At 42.5% G+C, this 20,204-nt stretch overlaps 1 protein-coding gene across 5 annotated transcripts in view; it reads right to left on the bottom strand.

Annotated features, from left to right (window-relative positions):
• Positions 1-20,204, bottom strand: part of DENND2B (DENN domain containing 2B) — a 916,594-nt gene that overhangs the window by 118,809 nt on the left and 777,581 nt on the right. The window lies entirely within an intron of this gene.

Genomic DNA, 20,204 nt, shown 5'->3' with positions numbered 1-20,204 from the left:
AGAAAGATATGTTTTCAGTTGTTATAGGCGGTCGGTAACGGAGAAGCAGAAACGCAAAAACTTTAGGGCTTGGATAAGGGATGGCAGTAAAGTTCACAACGAATCTGCGCTTAATCGTAACAGTATGTAATACCCATGACAAGGTTTCGTATCTTAAAAAGGTACACAAAGCATGAATTGTAGAAGGAAAAATTAGGGAAACAAACAATGGTTCTATGAATTCAGCAACCTGTTGGGCGCAAAACAGTGACTCCCTGATGGGTCTAGAGAGCAGTGACTGATTTGTGCTAGGCACTGGCACTCATTTTTAGGTCAAAGCCTACCAGACAACACAATAGTCCGGTTTGCTAAATACATTTTAGGGACATTTGGAAAGGTTCTCTGGGAACGTAAGCCACCCCCATTGCTTACCATTGGCTCCCGTGCAGCATAGCCTGTTTACTGCATTCTTCGGAGTGCTCGCTTTCTGTAAGCAAACCTTTAAATCTTGTTCTTATCTTGTCACAACTGCTGTGCATTCAAAGACACAGGCCAAGGTCAGGCTCTGTCTTCTGAGAGAGCTTGGTGTTTACTTTACTTTCGCTTACTTCAAAGTGAGAGGATTTATGTGATAACCTTGCTGTGAAAAGATATGTGACAATCTTCATGTGAAAGGAAATGCTTTTTTCTAGCACACAGCAAAATTTAAATGCTTGTAAATGAACTGTATAGAAAATTTAGAACTTATCAGAATTAGGAAAACACAAAAAGAAGCACATTATTGTGTAATTCTGAAGTGTGGTGGAAACAAATATTTTAATATGATCAAAACACTTCAATACACTAGGTGATAATGTTTCCACACATTATTGCTTATGCGCTGTATACTTTTATCAGTTAAACTGTATGAATGTGTAGATGTAATGGTCATTTCAACTTAAAACGTGTTGTCTGTAATGGCAGTGCACTATCACACTATGCATACTCCACTTTATACCACTGCACTCTACTCTACTCCGCACCACTCCACGCTACCGCACTCTACTCTGCACCACTCCACTCAATGCTACTCCACTGTGCGTCACTGTACTCTTCTCTATTCTGCACCACTTCACTCACACCACTGCACTCTACACCAGTGCACCCTATGCTGCTCCACTCTATGTCACCGAACTCTACACTATGCCACTGCAGTCTAATCTACACCACTGCACTCTACACCAGTGCACTCTACTCTGCTCTACTCTATGTCTATGAACTCTACACTATGCCACTGCACTCTAATCTACATCACTGCACATTACACCACTCTACTCTAAACCACTGCACTCTATGCCAATGAACTCCACACCACTCCACTCACAACCAATGCACTCACCACTGCATTCTACATCACTATTCTCTAATCTGCAACACTCTTCTCTATGGCACTGCACTCTATGCCACTGCATTCTACACCATTGCACTCTATGTCACTGCACTCTGCGGCACTCCATTCTATTCTGCACCATTATACTCTATGCCACTCTACTCTGCACCACTCTACTCTATGCCACTGCATTCTACACCAATGCACTCTTTGTCACTCTATTCTACACCACTGCACTCTGCAACACTCTGCTCTGCAACACTGCACTCTCCGCCACTAAACTCTACATCACTTTACTCTGCACTCTATACACTGCACTCTGCTCTGCACCACTCTACTCTACACCACTCAACGGCACTCTTTGCTAATACACTCTTCGCCACTATACTCTACACCTCTTTACAATACTTCATTCTATGCCTCTGCACGCTATGGCTCTGCACTCTATACTCTACGCCTCTGCAATCTACTCTGTGCCACTGCACTCCACATCACTCTACTCTTAACTGCTGTACTCTACATCAATGCACTCTAGACCACTCTACTCAACCTCAATACTCGCCACTGCACTCTATGCCCATTTACTCTGCATGCTATGCCACTATTCTCTACAATACTCTATGCTATTGCACTCTGCACTACTGCCCTCTACACCATTGCACTCTATGTCACTGCACTCTATGCCACTCAGTTATACTCTGCACCACTCTACTTCATTCTATGCAACTCCACACTACTCTATTCTATGGTACTCCACTCCGCTTTACTCTAGTTCTCTCCACTCTGCTGGACAACGTGGCTACAAGACATAGCAAAGCCAATAGCTCTCACATATGTGAAACCTACTGGCATTGCTGATACTTTCTTCTTTGTGGAACACTCAATGTCGGTACATGGTTTATCTCTCTCACAGCTTTTCTACCCGTATCCTGTGTACCTGTATCGTACCTATTGTTGTCTCTCACTCCTCTGGTTCTTTGACGAACCCCTCTCCACTCTCCGAATTATTCTGTTTAGGTTTTGTTTTCTCCCTGCCCTCCTGTTGCTTTAACCCTTTCCCTTACCTGTTTTGCTATGAAAATGTTGTTTTAAGAAAGTGTTTCTGTGCGACTTTTTCGAGGTTATGTTTTAACCTTCTTGTCCCTCCACAATAATATATCTCACTCTACCAAGAAGTAGATGAGGAATTATTTTGTTTTAGTGGAAAGTTAAGCCTTCATGAGTCTTGCTGGGGGTTAATGGGACAGAACTGTTTGGCTCAATGCTCTCCTTGCAAAAGACCTTCATTAATCTCCGTTAAGCAGCAATACTTTTTGGTTGAGCTTAAAAAAACATGCTCTTTCACTTGTAAGACTGTTATATACACAAAAGGGGCTTGCAGCCCGCCCATAGCAAACCATTCTTTGGCTTTTGTGTCACTCTTCTGTGCTGCCTCCTGATTGGCCAGCACATGCCAAGCACCCCTCTCTCTCCATTCTGTGGATCCTGGGCCAAGAACAGATTCATTCTACTAAACAAGTGCCAGTTCGCTGCACCTCACTCTGATTCAGGTACTATTTCTTCTCCCCCACTACTTCCCCTGCACCATCTGGTGCTCCCTTCCCCGCACCTTCCTCATAAAATGGCTTTTAAAAAAAGCACTATGATGTGGTCAATGCCCACGTCATACCACATTTTTCTTGTTTTCAACTTATGCAAATTAGTAACTTGTATAAAGTGTAGTGGTGCTTAAGCAATGTGGTGAAATAACATCAAAACAATCATTAGGTGGAAAATACAGATGCTGTAAAACATTATATGTTAATCTCAGGTTTGAAGCACATATTAAGCATGAACATTTAAGCTACTTCGATGCTTAAAAAAGTTTAGTGCATCATGCAGGACTTACCGTTCTGGTATTGAGAAGAAAAACCTTTAAAGCAATACTGCTTTTTGTACATAAACACAGCGGCTGCTCCTCCACTATGGCAGAGGAATTCACCCCCGACCAGCAGCAGCAAAACTTTTACAATAAAACCATAATAAACAATGTTTATTATGGTTTTATTTTAAAAGGGGCGGGCCACAGGCAATGAAAGGGATGGAGGAGGAGAGGACAGCACTCCCCCCTCATTGTGCATGTATGTTTGGCCGGCCAAACACACATGCCCACTGAGCTGTCTCCAACCTGGCACTGTGTTGCCGGGTTGAAGAGAGCAGGCAGAGGCTCCCTCTCTGCCTCGGAGCGCCAAGCCAGGGCGCTCCATCCAGTCTTAACACTGCTTTCATGCTGCCGGCAGCATGAAAGCAGCGTTAGGATTGGCTGCAGGGCTGGCTGGGAGCCTGTGCCTGCAGTGAGGACAGCGGAGTGGCGCTGCGCAGTGAGGAAGGTACGTTTTTTAAATCATTATTTTCTTTTTTGTTGTTTCCCCCCTCCCCCTGCCACGCACTGTGCTGCCCGTCCCTCCCCCCCCCCCACGAGCCACAACTGCATAAACAGATTATTTTAATAATGACTGCAAGAGAGGGGTCGCATAGTTTTCACAGCAGATGTTTTATGGGAAGATGGGAATACTGTGGTCACAGCCAAGGCACACTGGTGAAGGGTACTAAATGACTTCAAGCTATAAGTGACAATGTGTTCAAGTGCAATTTAACTGTAAATCAAGGTTACAACTCCCAGAATCCATTACATTGTTAGATGAATGCTTTAGGTTGGAAAATATAGTCATCTATGGACCTTAACACCGGTTCTAATAAATAATACGTTAGTGCTCTATAGTGCCTCTCTGTATAGCACTCTACTATTGCCTCTTGGCTCTATAGACTCTATGCCACTCTACTCTATGCCACTGTCCTCTATTCTATGCCACACCACACAATACGACGCTACGCCACTCTACTCTATGCCACTCCACTCTACTCTACACCATGCAGCTCAACTCTATGCACTCCACTCCATGCCACTCTACACCCTCTAATTTAGAACCACTCTATGCCACTCCACATGATGGCACCCTACGTCACTCTATGCCACTCCAGTCTATGCCACTTTACATCACCCCCCATGTGCTACGCCACTCTAATCTATTCCACTACATTCCATGGCACTGTACTCGATGCCATTCTACAATATGTCACTCCACTCTACTTGATGGCAGTCTACTCAACATCACTCTAATCCACCTCACTCTGCACCACTCCATTCTACACCACTCCACTCTATGCCAATCTAATCTACGCCACTCTATGCCACTCCACCCCACTACACTCTGTGCCATTCCATTCTACACCACTCCACACTATGCACTCTACTCAACACCAGTATAAGCCACTGTACTCCACTGTACACCACTCTACTCTACTGTCACTCTGTGCCACACTAATCAATGGCACTCTACTCTACAACACTCTATTCTACACCACTCCAGTCTATGCTACTCTAATCTCTGCCACTGTCCTCCATGCCATGCTACTCTAGGCCACTCCATTCTATGCCTCTCTACTCTACACCACTGCTTCCTGCACTACTCTATGCCACTCCACTCCATGCCAATCTGCACCACTCCTCTCTATGCCACTCTCCTCTCCTCTATGCCACTCTCCTGTATGCCACTCTCTTCCATATCATACCTCTAACATTTAGCCATGCTGAACAGCAACAGTGCTGCTCGACAACATGGCTAAAAGGCATTGGCAAAGCCAATAGCTCTCAGGTACACAAGACCTCATGGCCTTGCCAATGCTTGTTTGAAAGCTTTTAATCATCGAACTATGATTCAGAACAAGAGCAGAGAGAAAGGCAGAAAAGAGAGAAAGAAAGGGTGCAGGAATGAGCTAAAGAGACAGGAAATGAATGGCAGCGAAAGAGGTATGAGGTAGAAATCTGTCATATCTAGATATGTCAGCCATAACGTTGGGCCAACTTTAAGTCTGCCACCGGATGACAGCCAAAAAGGTTTATTCGCCCACTAGGTGGCTTATTTACAAGCCTCTTGCGTCATTGTTGTGTCATTTATTTTTTATGCACTGGTCTCATACAGAGGGCCCCATTTACAAAGTGGCGCAATGGGACCATTGCGCCAGTTTGTAGAGCATTGTGCCACATTCTACCTGCGCCAGGGATAATGTATGCAAGGTAGGCATTCCCCCGTTAAAAGCCATGCAGAACTGGTGCAGTGAAATCTACAAGATTTCACTGCATAGTTCTGCACCTTCACTGCGTCAAAAATGTAACGCCTACTCAGAGAAGGCATTAAACTAACGCAAGGCTTTTTAAAATGGGAGCCTTCCATACATGAATGGAGTAGCATCATTTTAACGCCACAGATGCGTCAGAATTTCTGAAGCATCTATGGAAAATGTGTGCCATGGAGCTCTGTATAGCAAAGGCAGCGCTACCATTGCGTTGTCATGGGGGTGCAGGGCAATGCAAGAAATCTGATGCATTGGAGCTGATGTGTCTGATTCATGTAAACGAGGGCCAAAATTTGTAGCCAGGGGAAAAGGCACTGACAAAATATTTATCAATCTCCAGAGCTGAAGGCATAATTTTTGCCACAGTGTGCCAGGTCACCTCTAATGGTACTGAAATCTGTCAGTGCTGACATTTCGTATGCAGTGAATCTGTTGTGGTAGGTTCTCTGAGTGAGATGCTGATTCATCCATGTTTCCACAGCAGAGATGTTTGACAAGCAATCCATCAATACCAAGATGGACTTGTGACTTAATCACCAACATATTTTAGTCATTTTACTAACACAATTCGGTTTACTATCGCAAAACCAATATTGGTAGAATAATGGCATTCTCACGGACTGCCATAACACAACATAGGTAGGTATTCCAATCCCACCATGTTTGTGGCAGATATTCTGTCTCCTTTCTTCTATAACAGGTCCTAGGTTTTGGAAACCACATGCAAAATAGCGTAGGAGAACATGTATACATTTATGCATTATGTAACTTCTTTCAATTGAGTTGCATTTCACATTCCCATTTTTTCCAGTAACTATGGAATATGGATCAATAGGTGGAAACATCTCAATCGCATCTATGGGTGGCATTTAAGATTAGCTTCCTTCTTACGTGTTTAAAAGTCTGGGAGTGGAGAATAGGAACATGACATCAAATCCTGGTTCTGGCTCCAGATTGCCTGGTATCTGGGCCACGAATACACCTGATGTGTAGAGTGTATTTGGCGATCAATGGCTATAAGATAAGAGCTGACTCTTTAGTTTAAGAACACCCTTAATAATCAACATGTGAGCACAAAACATGGACACTTGCAAAGAATGTTTTCAATTGACCATTGGTCAGCAGGTCTCTGTCTGTCAGCCCTGGTTCTCGACCCAGGAGATATTGCAAGGTGGGACTTTGAGAGGCATAGGTCAAATGTGGGAAGGAGAGTTATAAATTCCAGGATCCAGAGTGCTGTTACCTAAAAAAAAACAGGATCAGTCAAAGGTGCTCCAGATATGTGGTCAGTTGGAAACCTTTTAAAGGTGGTAAGAAGGAACCACTGTTCTTAAAATTATTCCAAATAACCCTGGTAGTAGATGACTCAAAGTGGCACAGTAATGCCACTGGTCATACATAAGGAAGCAATGCAAAGGTTGTTCACCCACTTCTTATTACCTCAATAAAGAATGCTTTAAGATATTTATAGGTTGGGGGATCTAGTGCAATGCAGTAATCCAGGGTAAATAGAACTAGCCATTCACCGTTTAGACCACAACCCATTAGGTTGTAATACATTAAATGGTCAGAGTAATAATCACAACCCTAAATACAAGTGTTTTTCTACAAGGAAGTACCAGGGAAGTTTATTGTAGCTAATGTTATTCCATTTGCAGGTTTCACCACCATGAATCCAGTATATAGTTAATAACCAGTGCAAGGGAATACATGTTAAGATAGTTCTGTATATACTGTTTAGATTGTAGAATGAAACCACGGTATTTGCCTGCAAGGACCATTTGCATGGCCCTTTTCAAGTGGGGTTACACTGATTTTAAAACCAAGGCAAATTACATCTTGACTTGGGGTCTACGAAGAGCAATATTGTTTTGTAAATTTGTAAATTGCCACAAATTATGCAAAATCACACAAATGGTTAACAATGTGGCTAGTCCATTTTTCCTGTGTGATTTTCAAACAAAGGTATACTTCTCATAAAAACAAAATCGAACAGGAGAATGTTTCCAGCACGAACATCTCTTGCTGAGACATTTTTCTGCTTGAAACTTTCTTACCTTCTGCAAACAATCCTGAGATGATGAAACTGTGTAATGTAAAATTTTGTGAATTTAGTGGATTTCATGAGTATAATTGAAACGTTTACAGCGCTCTGAATCCCCCGAGACATATACATGCTATATAAAACTCTTAAATAAATACATACATTTTTAATTGACCTAATTCTCGCCATCCTAGCTCGATAATGATGACAGCCAACTCATAATCTGTGCGAAACCTCAATATCTTGATGAACATCTAAATAATACTCCTTGGAATGAAAAGCAGTATGACAGTGTAGCACCCACTGCATAAAAATGTACTCGTAATACAGCTCAGTTTGAAGAAAGAAACTCTCTATGATACAAGTGATAAATCTAGGATACTTGCACCATCTAAAATGGTTTCTATACAATTAACTAGATTTAGAATCAAGGTGTATGCTCACACCAACGAATCTTTGCTTCTTCTACTCAGTGTCTAAGGAGGAGATGAAGGTATCCTGTGCAAAGACTGCTGAAAGATGACCTGCTTGTGAAGGATAAGGCCAGAGAGTGAAACGTACAAAGCCCACAGTAGGGTACTAAGAGTGGCAGATTGTTTCCAATGAGCAAACATCAAAAGGCCCATTAAGTACACAATGCTCAGAAGTCATGTTGATAACAATGAAATTGAGAATCTGAGGCCATCCAAATGGATGAGGTTGGGACCCATTAACAAAACCTCAACACAGGCTGACGGGGTCCAAATCTAAACACAATGCTATTCGTTTAAGACGTAAACCCTCTTTTGACCCACTCACTTCTCCTCTGCCACAAACGCCAAGTGTGGGGGTAACCCTTTGACATGAATTTGGAAATTATTCTTCTCATGGTCGAATGGGAGGATAAGGCATTACTGGGTCTAGCTTGCAATGCATGTCCCATCATCCTAATCCTGCACGGATCAATGAGAGGAATGAATCAGACCAGAGACAAGGCATGATCGATTACAGTGAATGAACACTTGTTTAGTAATGGGTTGTGTGCAACATTAGTCATCATCTACAGCTTTTGTGCTTGATTATTACACAGAGCTGCATTTCAGGATGGGAGCACCAGCATGTTTTCCACACAGTCCATACCAACTTTTAAACACAGATCTAAACAATTGACTGGAAAACTCACATGTAGACATGATGCCTATTTCCACGTTTGCTGCTATGTCGGTGCATCTTTACTTGTATGTAGCACGGCCTTTTAACAAAGCATCTATGGATTTACAAAGGAAACACAACGTATTCCTTCTCATTCTTTGATGCAGTAATATTAATATGCTTTATCAAATCGAACAACACCTAAAATTGTCGAACTATTCAATTCACTACATTCCAATACCTCAGTTACGGACTTGCTCATGAAAGGTTCATTATAATGCGCATCAGAAGTAAATGCACATCTGTCGAGAATATATGAGTGCCTGCATGCTCCACTCAGAAGAAATGAGGCTACAAAGTCTGAGACATGGAATCCCTCCCACCTGCTCAGGGGTGTAACGAAACTTGAGGGCCCCCCTGCTAAGTACATGGAGGAACCCCATCCAAACTCACCCAGAAGCTTTCAGGTTATGGCACTGTGCGGAGGGGGCTCCCTGGAGCTTGTGCACCCCCACACCGCAGGGGCAACGCGGGCCTTTGTTACACCACTGCACCTGCCACGTTACAGTACATGCATGAGAAGGTCAGGACAGTCTAATTTCATGATTTTGTCGCAGTTTGACTATTGCTCTAGGCAAGACTGCTGGTTCAAGGATGACTGTATTTATGTTTGTAGGTGACTGTCCATCCTACAACAAGTCGCAACTGTCGTCCCAACCCTCCCGGCTCACAAGCAGCACCTCACCAAAATCCCAAACAGTAAAACGTGATTTGTGGCAGCCTTTACACATTGGACTCAAGAGTGTGACATCTCAGGGAGTGTTGTGGTTAAACAGAGACTACCCCTTTCTCACATGAACAACATGTCTCAATCAAACACAGGCAATGAAGAAGATGCAGTAAGGTTTCAATAGGTTTTATTTAACAAAACTGCAATCTGCGATAAGTTGCATGGGATGCAATAATTAGGATCATGAAAAATGCAAGAAACAGAATGGTAAGGACAAGAGTCAGTAATACAAAGACCCCCACCATTTTGCAATGACATGAAATGACATACAGTATGAGATATGTCCTAATACCCTAATATGATATACCTAATCTCTAACCTAAAAGAGAGCTAGGTGTGTTAAACTAATCTGCCAGTGCCATGTCCATGAGAAGAGCCCCCAACCCTTGTTACCTTGGAATGAGGTCTCTAGCTCAGACTCCGGCAGAACACGAAGACTGGGTCAGCGTCAAGGCGGCGTGCAGCATCGATAGCAGCGATGGCATCTGGTCGGAATCCCTCTGACTATCTGTCTAATTGAGGTGCTTTTATACAGATCTGCTCGGACCCCTGATGTAGGTCTGTTCCCAAATAATAGATAACAAGACATGCTTGGAACGGTAAACAATTCCCTCAAAGGCGTGAAGAGGGAAAGTACCTAATGTGAACACCTACAGTTTGTTTATTTTTGTCGATTAATATTGACACCTTAGTGCGGTGGCACTGACAACGTGAAACTAGAAACAAGGCAACCATCTTGAAAGATATAATTAAATAAATGTGCTAAAACAGAGCAAGCTAAGTAGGTTAAAAGCCATTAGGTGATGGGGACACGAGTCTGCAAGCCAAAGGCTAAGCAAACTCCTGTGTTCCATTAAAACAAACTAGGATTCACTATAATGTGATAATTGGCTGAAGCACATGGGACTGCTACCATGTTGGCTGATGGAGGTAGTGGTCTGACATGCTTTCTACTGTTTTCTCATAGACAAAAACACCCAGTGAGGCATGCTGCAGAAACAAATGACTGTGAGAAAAGATGGAAGAAAGACAGCCTCACAAACCATCAATCTCCACACATCTCTGAGAGAGAAGACAGCAGTTCACATCACAGCTCCAAACATTAGAAAGCTGAGAACGAGGATCTAAAAGTGACTATCTACAGTCCAAAACAATGGATATCTGAAAGGTGCAAATGCTTTAAACACCCTATCTAGATTCAGGTGGATGATCCATCCTCTAAGATGAACAGGATGGTAATACTTATTATTTTTCACGCTAAATATATATTCTTTCCCTGTTTTCTGTGCTCCATGTCTGATAACCAGCGTCACTGAAAACTAGGTACCAGAAAAGGCAAAAGAAAACAATCTATTTTACATCACCCTCAGAGGTATTTGTGAACCTGAGAAGGCCACATGGAAGCCCAGGATGCCTACCCAGTGAAAGGTTCTAAGTGGAGAGCACGTAAACTGTAAAAGGTTCGCCATGTGGTCACCTAAAATTCAAGTCTTCCACACACTCTGACGGAGACCGCCACACGACCTAAGATGGTTACAACTCTGCTGAAGGAACAGAAAACAAAGGGTCAATACAGGAGACTCTGTCAAAAATTGTGACATCTGGAATACACAAAGCTCTCCTGCCCCGCTGATGAGCAGCTATTGGTTCTGTTGTCTACCATTATTATTACCCTGTTTGACACATGCACATGCACTAAAACCAAGAATAGAATAGGAAATTAATGTAAAAGCCAGGCAAGGAGTATAGCAGGTTAAAGTGGAACAGCAAGAGTTCCTGTCTATGTTGGGACATGCATAAAAGAAGTGGATGTGTGAGATGCTCACATATTTACATTTGGGTTAAACGAGGGGACTACTTTTTTCCAAAAATAAAGGAGCCATTTGGATTGCTTGTCTGCAATAGGTGGCATTTGTTACGCATGCTGTAAGCAGTCTTCTCTCAAATATGATCCCTGTGCTCATGTCTTACATACTTATAGAAATAATATTAATGTAGACGCCTTTTTACTATTCATGTAAAGATTTATGTAAAGCGCAAACCTAGTGAGTGAGCAACAGATCACATTACATTACTGTGATTGTATAAGATTATGTCCCCTTCAAGTGGGGATTTTTGCACATTTCATAAACGTACAATTGCATTACATTGTACATACCTACAATTTTAAGCACACAGATCTTAAGGAATATGGCCAGAATACCACAATTTTCAGTCGAGTGACAAAGTATATACTAGGAGGCAGGCGCTCAGGATCCATGTCAGCAAATTGGCCAGTAGATTCACTGTGAGGCAAACTTTCTGCAAGCCTGCAGCTATAAAACCTAGTCAATGCCCGGCACAAACATGACACAACCTTCAGTATGAATCAGAGGCGTGGAAATGCACTGCTGTGACAAATTAACTGAAGTGTCTTTGTTGTTAATGTCATGCTTCAGATTCTCAATAATGGGCCATACTTCATTTTTACAAAAGCCCTTGGATATGGGCTTGCATTCGTTCAGTGTGAGATAAATATGCTTCACGTATTGATAGATGACACAATGGGACAATGGTGAAGATTTATAGTGTTGTGTGTAGTAGTTGACTACGGTTTCAGATTTAGTGCCTGATTTATATGTTGACAGTAAGATTGCTCTGTCACAAAAGAGACGGAGTATGCTTACAACCACTGAATTTATATGCGGGCAGACCATAGTTTGGCAATATGCCAAACTTCGCTGATGACCCAATGGAGTAAGGGCAGACAGAGAATTGGGCATAGGTTTGCCCACTCAGTTTAGATGTATGAACCTATAGCTGTGTTTTACTGCCCATCACCTCCAGGCAAACCTTGTCAGTAAGGGAAAGAAAAAATACAAAAAATGCTGCACCCACCCCCGCCATGGGAGACAACTTCACTTTAAGGTTTTGTTTTTGAAAATAAAAAAAGTATTGAAACTTTACTGTACGGCTTCATCATGTTTGATGGAGCCATAAGCCAACGTTCCAACAGCGGTTTCTGGGAATGGTAGAAATGTCTGCTGGACTGACAGACATTTTTAAAATTTGCGTGTTTGTACTTTTGATGGAGTACAATTTGTCCTCAGATTTATACAGTCCCTCAGTTCACATACAAGTTTCTTCTATGCATTTAGAGCATATATCTTTCTTATCCTAAGGCCTTATAGGCTGTAATTATTATTTGCAGAATCACTTTTCTGATGTTTTAATGTTAGTATATTTATCATTTACTAAAAGGAACAAAAAAATACCAGGGATGATACCAGCTTGATATGCACTCACAGCACCAACAGCTCATTATTATGGAAAGTGACCAGGAGCAGGGACTAAAAAGAAGCTGGCATGACAATGGCCCTCATTTTGACAATGGCAGTAAAAACTGCCTATTGCAGCGGCGACGGCTGCCAAAAGACCGTCGCCGTGGCTACCAGCTGTCCGTCGTATTATATCTACAGCCAGATTTCCACCACAAGAAGGGCAGAAATCTGGCTGTGGCCATGCCGGCGATGGCGCGAAGGTGGCGCTGCTGCCACCAGCAGCACCACGCCAGTAGACAGCCACCAGCCGAATTATGACCAATAACACGGCCTGGCGGTGTTCTGCTGGCGGGCGCTGCTGGTGGCAGCAGCGCCCTGTCCCGTCTCCTGCTGGAGGACCCCCTGAACACAGGTAAGTCGGGTCTCTGACAAGGGAGGTGGGTGGGGGGGTGTTGTGGTCGTGTATGAGGGTGTGTGTTGCGTGTTGAATGTGTGTGTGCATGTATGGAAGTGTGAGTGCATGCATGTTGTGTTATGTGAATGCGTGTCTGCGTGTATGTTTGTGTGTGCAGATGTGTGTGTGAATGGATGTATGCATGAGTGGAAGCACGTGGGAATGGGTATGTGTGTGTGTAAAGGGGGTGTGAATGTAGGAGGGTGGGGGATCTTTAGAGAGGTGGGGGTGGGGAACTGGAGATGGGGGGAGACCCCTATAAGTGACAAGAATTCCATGTCACTGATATGGCCTACCACCATGGTTTTCGTGGCGTTCCGAACGCCACAGAAACCATGGTGGTAGGCGGGGTCATAATCCCGCAGGCGGAACAATGACAGCCGCCGGGCTGGAGATAAATATCTCCAGCCCGGCGGCTGTTACCGCCGTGGCGGTCGGAGTGGTACATTGGCGGGTTGGCTTCAGCCAACCCGCCAATGTCATAATATGGCGGTAAGTACCGCCAGCCTGTTGGCAGTACTTACCGCCATATTAACGCTGACCGCCAGGGTCATAATGACCCCCTATATGCCGATGTAGCTTAGTGTGTATTTGAAGAATACTTTTGATGCTACCTACCATACTAAAACAAGCACTGGCAAAGCCAATAAGTCTGGATTTGATTTAATGTCTGCAGAGTTAGCATATTGGAGTACGACACACAGGAGGAAGGCACCCAAAGTGGAGAGACAGGGCTATAGTTGTGAAGCAGCCCATTGTCCAGTTAATGCAAGCTTTCAAGTGGAGGCGGCAAAACACACCGAAGCAGCTAACAGTAGTAGGCGAGAGATGAATACTCCACTGGACTCTGCCAAAATGTGAATGAGAAACCTTCAAGCCAATGGCTGAAAAGGGCTGGCCTAACAAAAACAGTGGAGGGAAGAGGCAGACCCTGTGTATATTGCTATCAGTAGTTCTCTTTGACAGCCATGCCTACAAACACTGTGTATCTTTTTGATGTGGCTACAGTCGTGCTTAGAAATTCTGTGGAAATGCTGTGACTTATGCATATTTCTGCCACAAGTTTATTTGACACAGTGACTGATGACACCAACGCCCAGTAATCAGCCACCTTTGCTCATGGTGATGCTGATGTTCCCTAAACAAACAGGACAGAAATTAATTTCTGATACATTTGTATAAAAAAGGAATATATAAGTATTTTGTATACTTTCGTTTCCTTCATAGTTGCTTTGTGTTACGCCTTTCAAATGTTGCGTCAGATCAGTTACCCTGCACTCAATGTCTAGGTACAGAATGTACAGCGGATTTGCCAGCACAGCTTGTTTTTCTGATCTCCTCCTGCCTGTCCTAACATGCTTCATCACACTGTATGATCATTGCGCACAGCCAGATATGTCTAAAATGAACTCTTCACATTTGTGTTGGATGAGCATATTTTACAATAACATTCCAGCCAAACGTTCTTCTAGACTGGGCTTGTGAGCCTGGCACATCCTGCTTGATATCTGCACACTGGCACATGCCAATAAAGACATCAGACGTAGGACCTGCCCAGTAAATCTGCTCTCTCAAAGGGTAAGAATTCGAACTCAGTGGAAACAACATCATCCCATTTCTAAGGGAATAAGCTCTCCACCTTCTCAGTATTGTGCCGAACCTTGAGTGTAAAACACCCATAAACACAAATGCTGTGTTGTCTGGTTTTACTTCCACGTGAATGGCAGTAAATAGAAGTACATTCTCTCTACTGCTGTTTTACACTTCAGTGGGCAGCCCTCAAGATTTGTTTCTTACTCAATAATAATTTCCTCAATGAAAGATATTCTGATGGATTGAGATTCTCCAGGCTCATATATAGAAAGCTATTAATAACCAATATGCATGGTGTGATTGGTGGTTTTCTTCTTCATGCTTCAACTCAGAGATGGTGTGAGATCTTATCTTATGAGCATTTCTACAGCATGGTGAATTGAAACATTAGAATCATGTATTGTTGCTATGCAAATAAAAGATGCCTCTTTCATCACCAATACACATAAGCACGGCATCCACAAAGAGCACAGCGGCAAAACTACTTAATTTATTTTTCTTAAAAAAAGAAATAAGTGCCTAGGCCCTCGTCCAGGGCCACTGCACATTGTGCCACCCATTGCCATTGCCAGCATTGCCAGTTTAAGTATCAACATAAATACTAACCATCACACTCCTACAAGTGTGACAATCTAGACTATTCCAGGCCCTTAAGGCTATAGGAATGGTGTGAGTGGCAGGTATATAGTCATTTTTAATATATTTTGAATGACTAAACAACCTTGGTGCTTATGTCAAAATTAAACAGACAGCACCACCATGTGCCAGACTGCAGGCGTTATCAATTAAGTGCTGGTGCCAAGGAGCGGAAACTACCGGCTCAAATTAAGCAGTGGAAACAGTGGAAGACATGAGAGAGCAAAACATGTCATGCATGAAAGACGATCCACAGTAGCGGCTACCAAAATCAGGTCTTGGCCCTAGAGTCTGTGTCAAGACAGTAGCTGTGTTATGGTACGTGCAGTTGTGTAAGTGTATATACTTTAACACTTTTGGAACATGGATGCCCAGAATGGTCAGAATGGTAAAATATTCTGTTTAGCTGTATTTAGTTGTGTTCCATGTTGGTAAATGGCAATTGATAGTGTACGGCTTTCAGTAAGGTGGAAATACACTAATGTATTCTTTAGTGATGGCTTATATTGGATAGTACTGTTATGCTTATATTGGATCCTGTTATAATTTTGTGTGGGCATTACATGCATGTATGCATTGCCCCAATGACATTGCTTTTGGTTTCAGTTTCACTGTGTGACTTCAGATGGTTGTGTTGTTCCAAGGAGTATTTGCCCATTGTATGGCTTTTATCTCAGTTTTATGTGTATTTGATAGTGATAGGTTTAAGTTATCTTCTTCATAACGGTTGAAGTATAGGTTCTTGAGAGGACATAAATGTGTTTACAGAAATTACACAAAGAAGAGTACATAGCAGATCTTCACAATATGCTTATATCATTGTATTGGTGTTTATATAGCATCTTAGTGCCACCAGTGAAGCTCTGTAGAGCTGTGTGGTCTTTGCAAATTTGGTGCTTTTTAGTATGTGGTTAATTGGTTGCCTTTTCTGGTGTGGTGCATTCCATGCTTACAAGTCATAGCTAGTGTACACAGGAGGTTTGCCTGAACTGGTAGTAGCCACAGCTTTACTTGCGGGGAAGCCTTGATGCTTTGCTGCATGCATGTAGTATGGTCTTGTCTTTTACATGAGGTTGTGAGCGGGGCTCCTCACCTGTTGCTCTACCTTAATAGAAGGTCATGCTTTAGGGTCTATCACTCTTCTTTGAAGAGTGCGATTTAGTGCTGTGCTGTTTTGACTTGCCCAAACTGAAGTTTTTCTTTTCATTAACATACTAAGAATGAAATAGCATTCTAACGTACAGCACAATACTAAACAATCCAACTAAGATGTTGAAGAGCTAAAGTAGTGAAAAACGTATTGACTACTTGGAGACACGAATAATACTTGAACTCTTGCTGTCACTTCTGTCCAAGATAAATAAAATATCAAAGCTCTCAGACACCCACATTCTGTCCATGGAGGACAACTAACCCTAGAAACTATGGGCCTCATTAAGAGTTCAGTGGACAGTTTTCACCGTCCGCCGAACTTCCGACTGGGATGTTGCTGCCACACTGGCTTTTCTCCCTGCCGGATCCATTAAGAGTTTCCTTCTAGTCTGACGGGCAGAAACCTCTGTTTCGCCCGCCAGCCCAGCAGGAAACAGGCTACAGCATTGTCTCCATCTTGATTAGAGCCAGCGGCAATGCTGTAGCCAGCAGGGTGCACCAGCACCCTTGCAATGTTCACTGTCTGCAAAGCAGACAGTGAACATTGCTATGGTGCTGGGCAGGGCCCCCCCTATGGCTCCCTGCACCTGTTCTCCACCACCCTTTTCATGACGGTGTTACCGCCATGAAAAGGCTGGCGGAAAATGAGGTTGTAATCCTCAGAGCTGCCCTGGTGGATTAGGATCTCTGCCACTGCCAGACCGCCGGGATCCAAGATCCCTTTGGAGCTGGCAGTTCTGGTTTTAATATGGCGGTTGGACCACCATATTGGCGGCGGTCCAGACCGCCACTGCGAGTGTGGTGGTCATAAGTCCGCCACACTTGTAATGAGGCCCAATGTGCTTTGAGAACTGGTGCATTTACTGTGATGCGGCTGTGCTTGTCAGAGCATCCTCATTGGTCATATGCTCACTAAACGCATAGTGAGGAAAGAGCAAAAAAGATATACAGGGAGGAAGTGTGAAAAATAATTAAGAAAACACAGTGGGAGTGGAGAAGTACGACAAGCAGGGAGAAAAAAAGAGTACAACTGAGGATGGGGTCACAGGTGCTGTTCTCATGCCTTACAATGGAAAAATGAGCCGAAAACAGCAGGTGTCAGGCCAGCAGACAAACAACTGTAAAGGACTACCACAGACCAATCTGCTACATAAATATAGACAATAGCAAACAGGGCACCGCACAATACAACCCACTACTCTTGGAACAGAGGCAACACTGAAATTATAATATTATGCATTTTAATGCACAACTCAAGGATGCACATCGATGACCATCTGTTTACTTGTTGACTCGCCTGTTGATCTGATGACCATTGTTCATCACAACCTAGAACACATGTCACTTCTCTTTGCCAAATTGTAAAATGACATTCAATGTAACAATCCTCACGTCCATTTGATTTGTTGACTCAAAGGCATATTGTCTGCCCCTCTAAAGACCATTTCTAAGTTTGTCAAATAGTCTAGGCTATAAAAAGTAAACAGGGATAGCTGTTTTTTAGCAGACTGCATTTTGCAGTACAGAACAAGTTTGATACACTGCTCAGCGGACATGAAAAGAGATCTAACCTTTAACTCAGAACAGAACATCTGTACTTCATCCATCAGAAAATTCTTGTGGTAGGCTTTCTGAGTGCCTTTGCTACATGTATGCCTTTTTTCATAAAGGCTAAGGTGTTATATAGTACATAAACCCTATCCTATAAACCAGAGGCAGCTAGTGGAACAAGGAGCCCTTTACTCCGGCCACCTAATGAAGGAATTAACAATAGGCCAGACATCACCAAATAGGACTACCAGGATCATAGGCACGCTCACATAAGTAATACTTTATTTCTATGTTGATAGGAGAATTTTTTATCAAAGTGGATAGCTGTAAAAATAGGTCGACAGATGGGAGAAAGAAAAAGAATGATTGATATAATAGCACAAGAGGGAAAGTAGCATACACAATTAGCCCAGGACGTTCGAGTGACTGAAGAGAGTTCACTCAAAGGAAGATGTATGACAGAAGAGTTTAGTGGAGCAAGTGTATACATTTATGTACATGTACATAATTTTATTTGAAAAATTGGAGAGAGTCAAGTTGGTAATAAAAGAAACTACAAGGCAGTGGCATAAGGAAGAGAAAAGATCAATAGTATTTAGAAAGGAACATAACGTTGTAGATCAAATACACAGAAGGGGGAGGCAACTACAAGTAAAGCCAGTAATAAGCAGAATAAACTAGCATTAGTGTGGAGTCTAAGGGAGCAGAATGACAATCAGAAAGAAAGAGGTGCCTGGATGAAGATTTGTGAAAGAGTATGAAGAAGCCAAACAGACACTACCCATTGGATGAAATAATGGATGTCTATCTATCTGGAACCATACTATTATCCCAGCCAGGTGAAAGGCCACATACAAGAGAAGGCGTCCACATGAAACTCATTTTGCAATATCAGTGTGGTAAAGCATGAAGTCCTATGTGGAATCAATCAACAACCAAACATCTCCATTAAAACAGCAAAGATTATGTCAGGCATTACTCCATAACAATGAGTAGACAACAACCAGTATATCATTGTGTTACTCAATGGAACTAGGTTGAATTGTATTTATATATGCATAAATGCAGACATATTCAGTACAGATAACCACATGGGGAAACCACCCCATGTGGTTATCTGCACTAAATATTTTTGGCTGTCTTTTAATTTCATACCAATATACCAATTATTTTCACATTATTTGCACTCTTTTCTTTCTTTGGTTTTGGTTTGCTTCACATGGGGTTTGCTTGCTATTATTTCACTACTCACCAGTCATGACGTTCTGGGTTCTGCTACATTTTATGCATACATAAATGATTCCGCCCCGAGTGTGATGACTTCCCCACGACTGTGGGGCTTCTGCAGTGAGTGCAGAGGCCCTTTGTGAATCAAACCCTTCAATTTTTACAAAGAGCTATGATTTTGCTGGTATTAATATTGTCTTCTTTGTCTCTTCCTCATTGATTGCAGCTTTCCCCATAATCTGTGTAATCACTTGTTCTCTTTAGGATCATGTATTGATCCAACATGGCATGTGACTCAGCCTAGAAGAAACCAAACTACTTCCTTGTGCTGTATTAGTGGGAGAACAGCAATTAACAGCTATCAAAGATTGTGTTGCCATATTAGAGAGGTTAAATCAATCCAATGATGAGCAACGTCTGTATATTCAGTATATCTTTATTGTTTATACATCTGCATTATTAATATTAAATTGTTGTACTTCGTTGAAATTATTTTGATTCATACCCCATTGGTTTGTGGGTAAATGTCTCAGATTTAGAATCATTGTTCTAAGACGATCTATATTTGAAAATTCTAAACAAAACCAGCAATTTCTTGTCTTCCCTGCTCTAAAAAAGTTTTAAAGTGTCACTGATTGACAAGCCATCCTATGCTGTCAGTCATTTGCATGCAAAGATGCATCTGATGTGGCTGTGGATAAAAGCAGGTGGTAGATAGCCCCTTTCCAGTTTATCTTAATTTAGGAGACAAACTGAAAATATTTACAATTATTCACCTTAATTTTGCTTGCTAATTCAAGCATACAGGCGGCTACAGACAGAAGAGAAGACTTGAGGTTCTC

The sequence above is a fragment of the Pleurodeles waltl genome, chromosome 3_1 (genome assembly GCF_031143425.1).
Source record: "Pleurodeles waltl isolate 20211129_DDA chromosome 3_1, aPleWal1.hap1.20221129, whole genome shotgun sequence".
In the NCBI taxonomy this organism is placed as follows: Eukaryota; Metazoa; Chordata; class Amphibia; order Caudata; family Salamandridae; genus Pleurodeles; species Pleurodeles waltl.
Note: the sequence above shows the minus strand (reverse complement) of the source record. Positions and strands in the feature narration are given on the sequence as shown.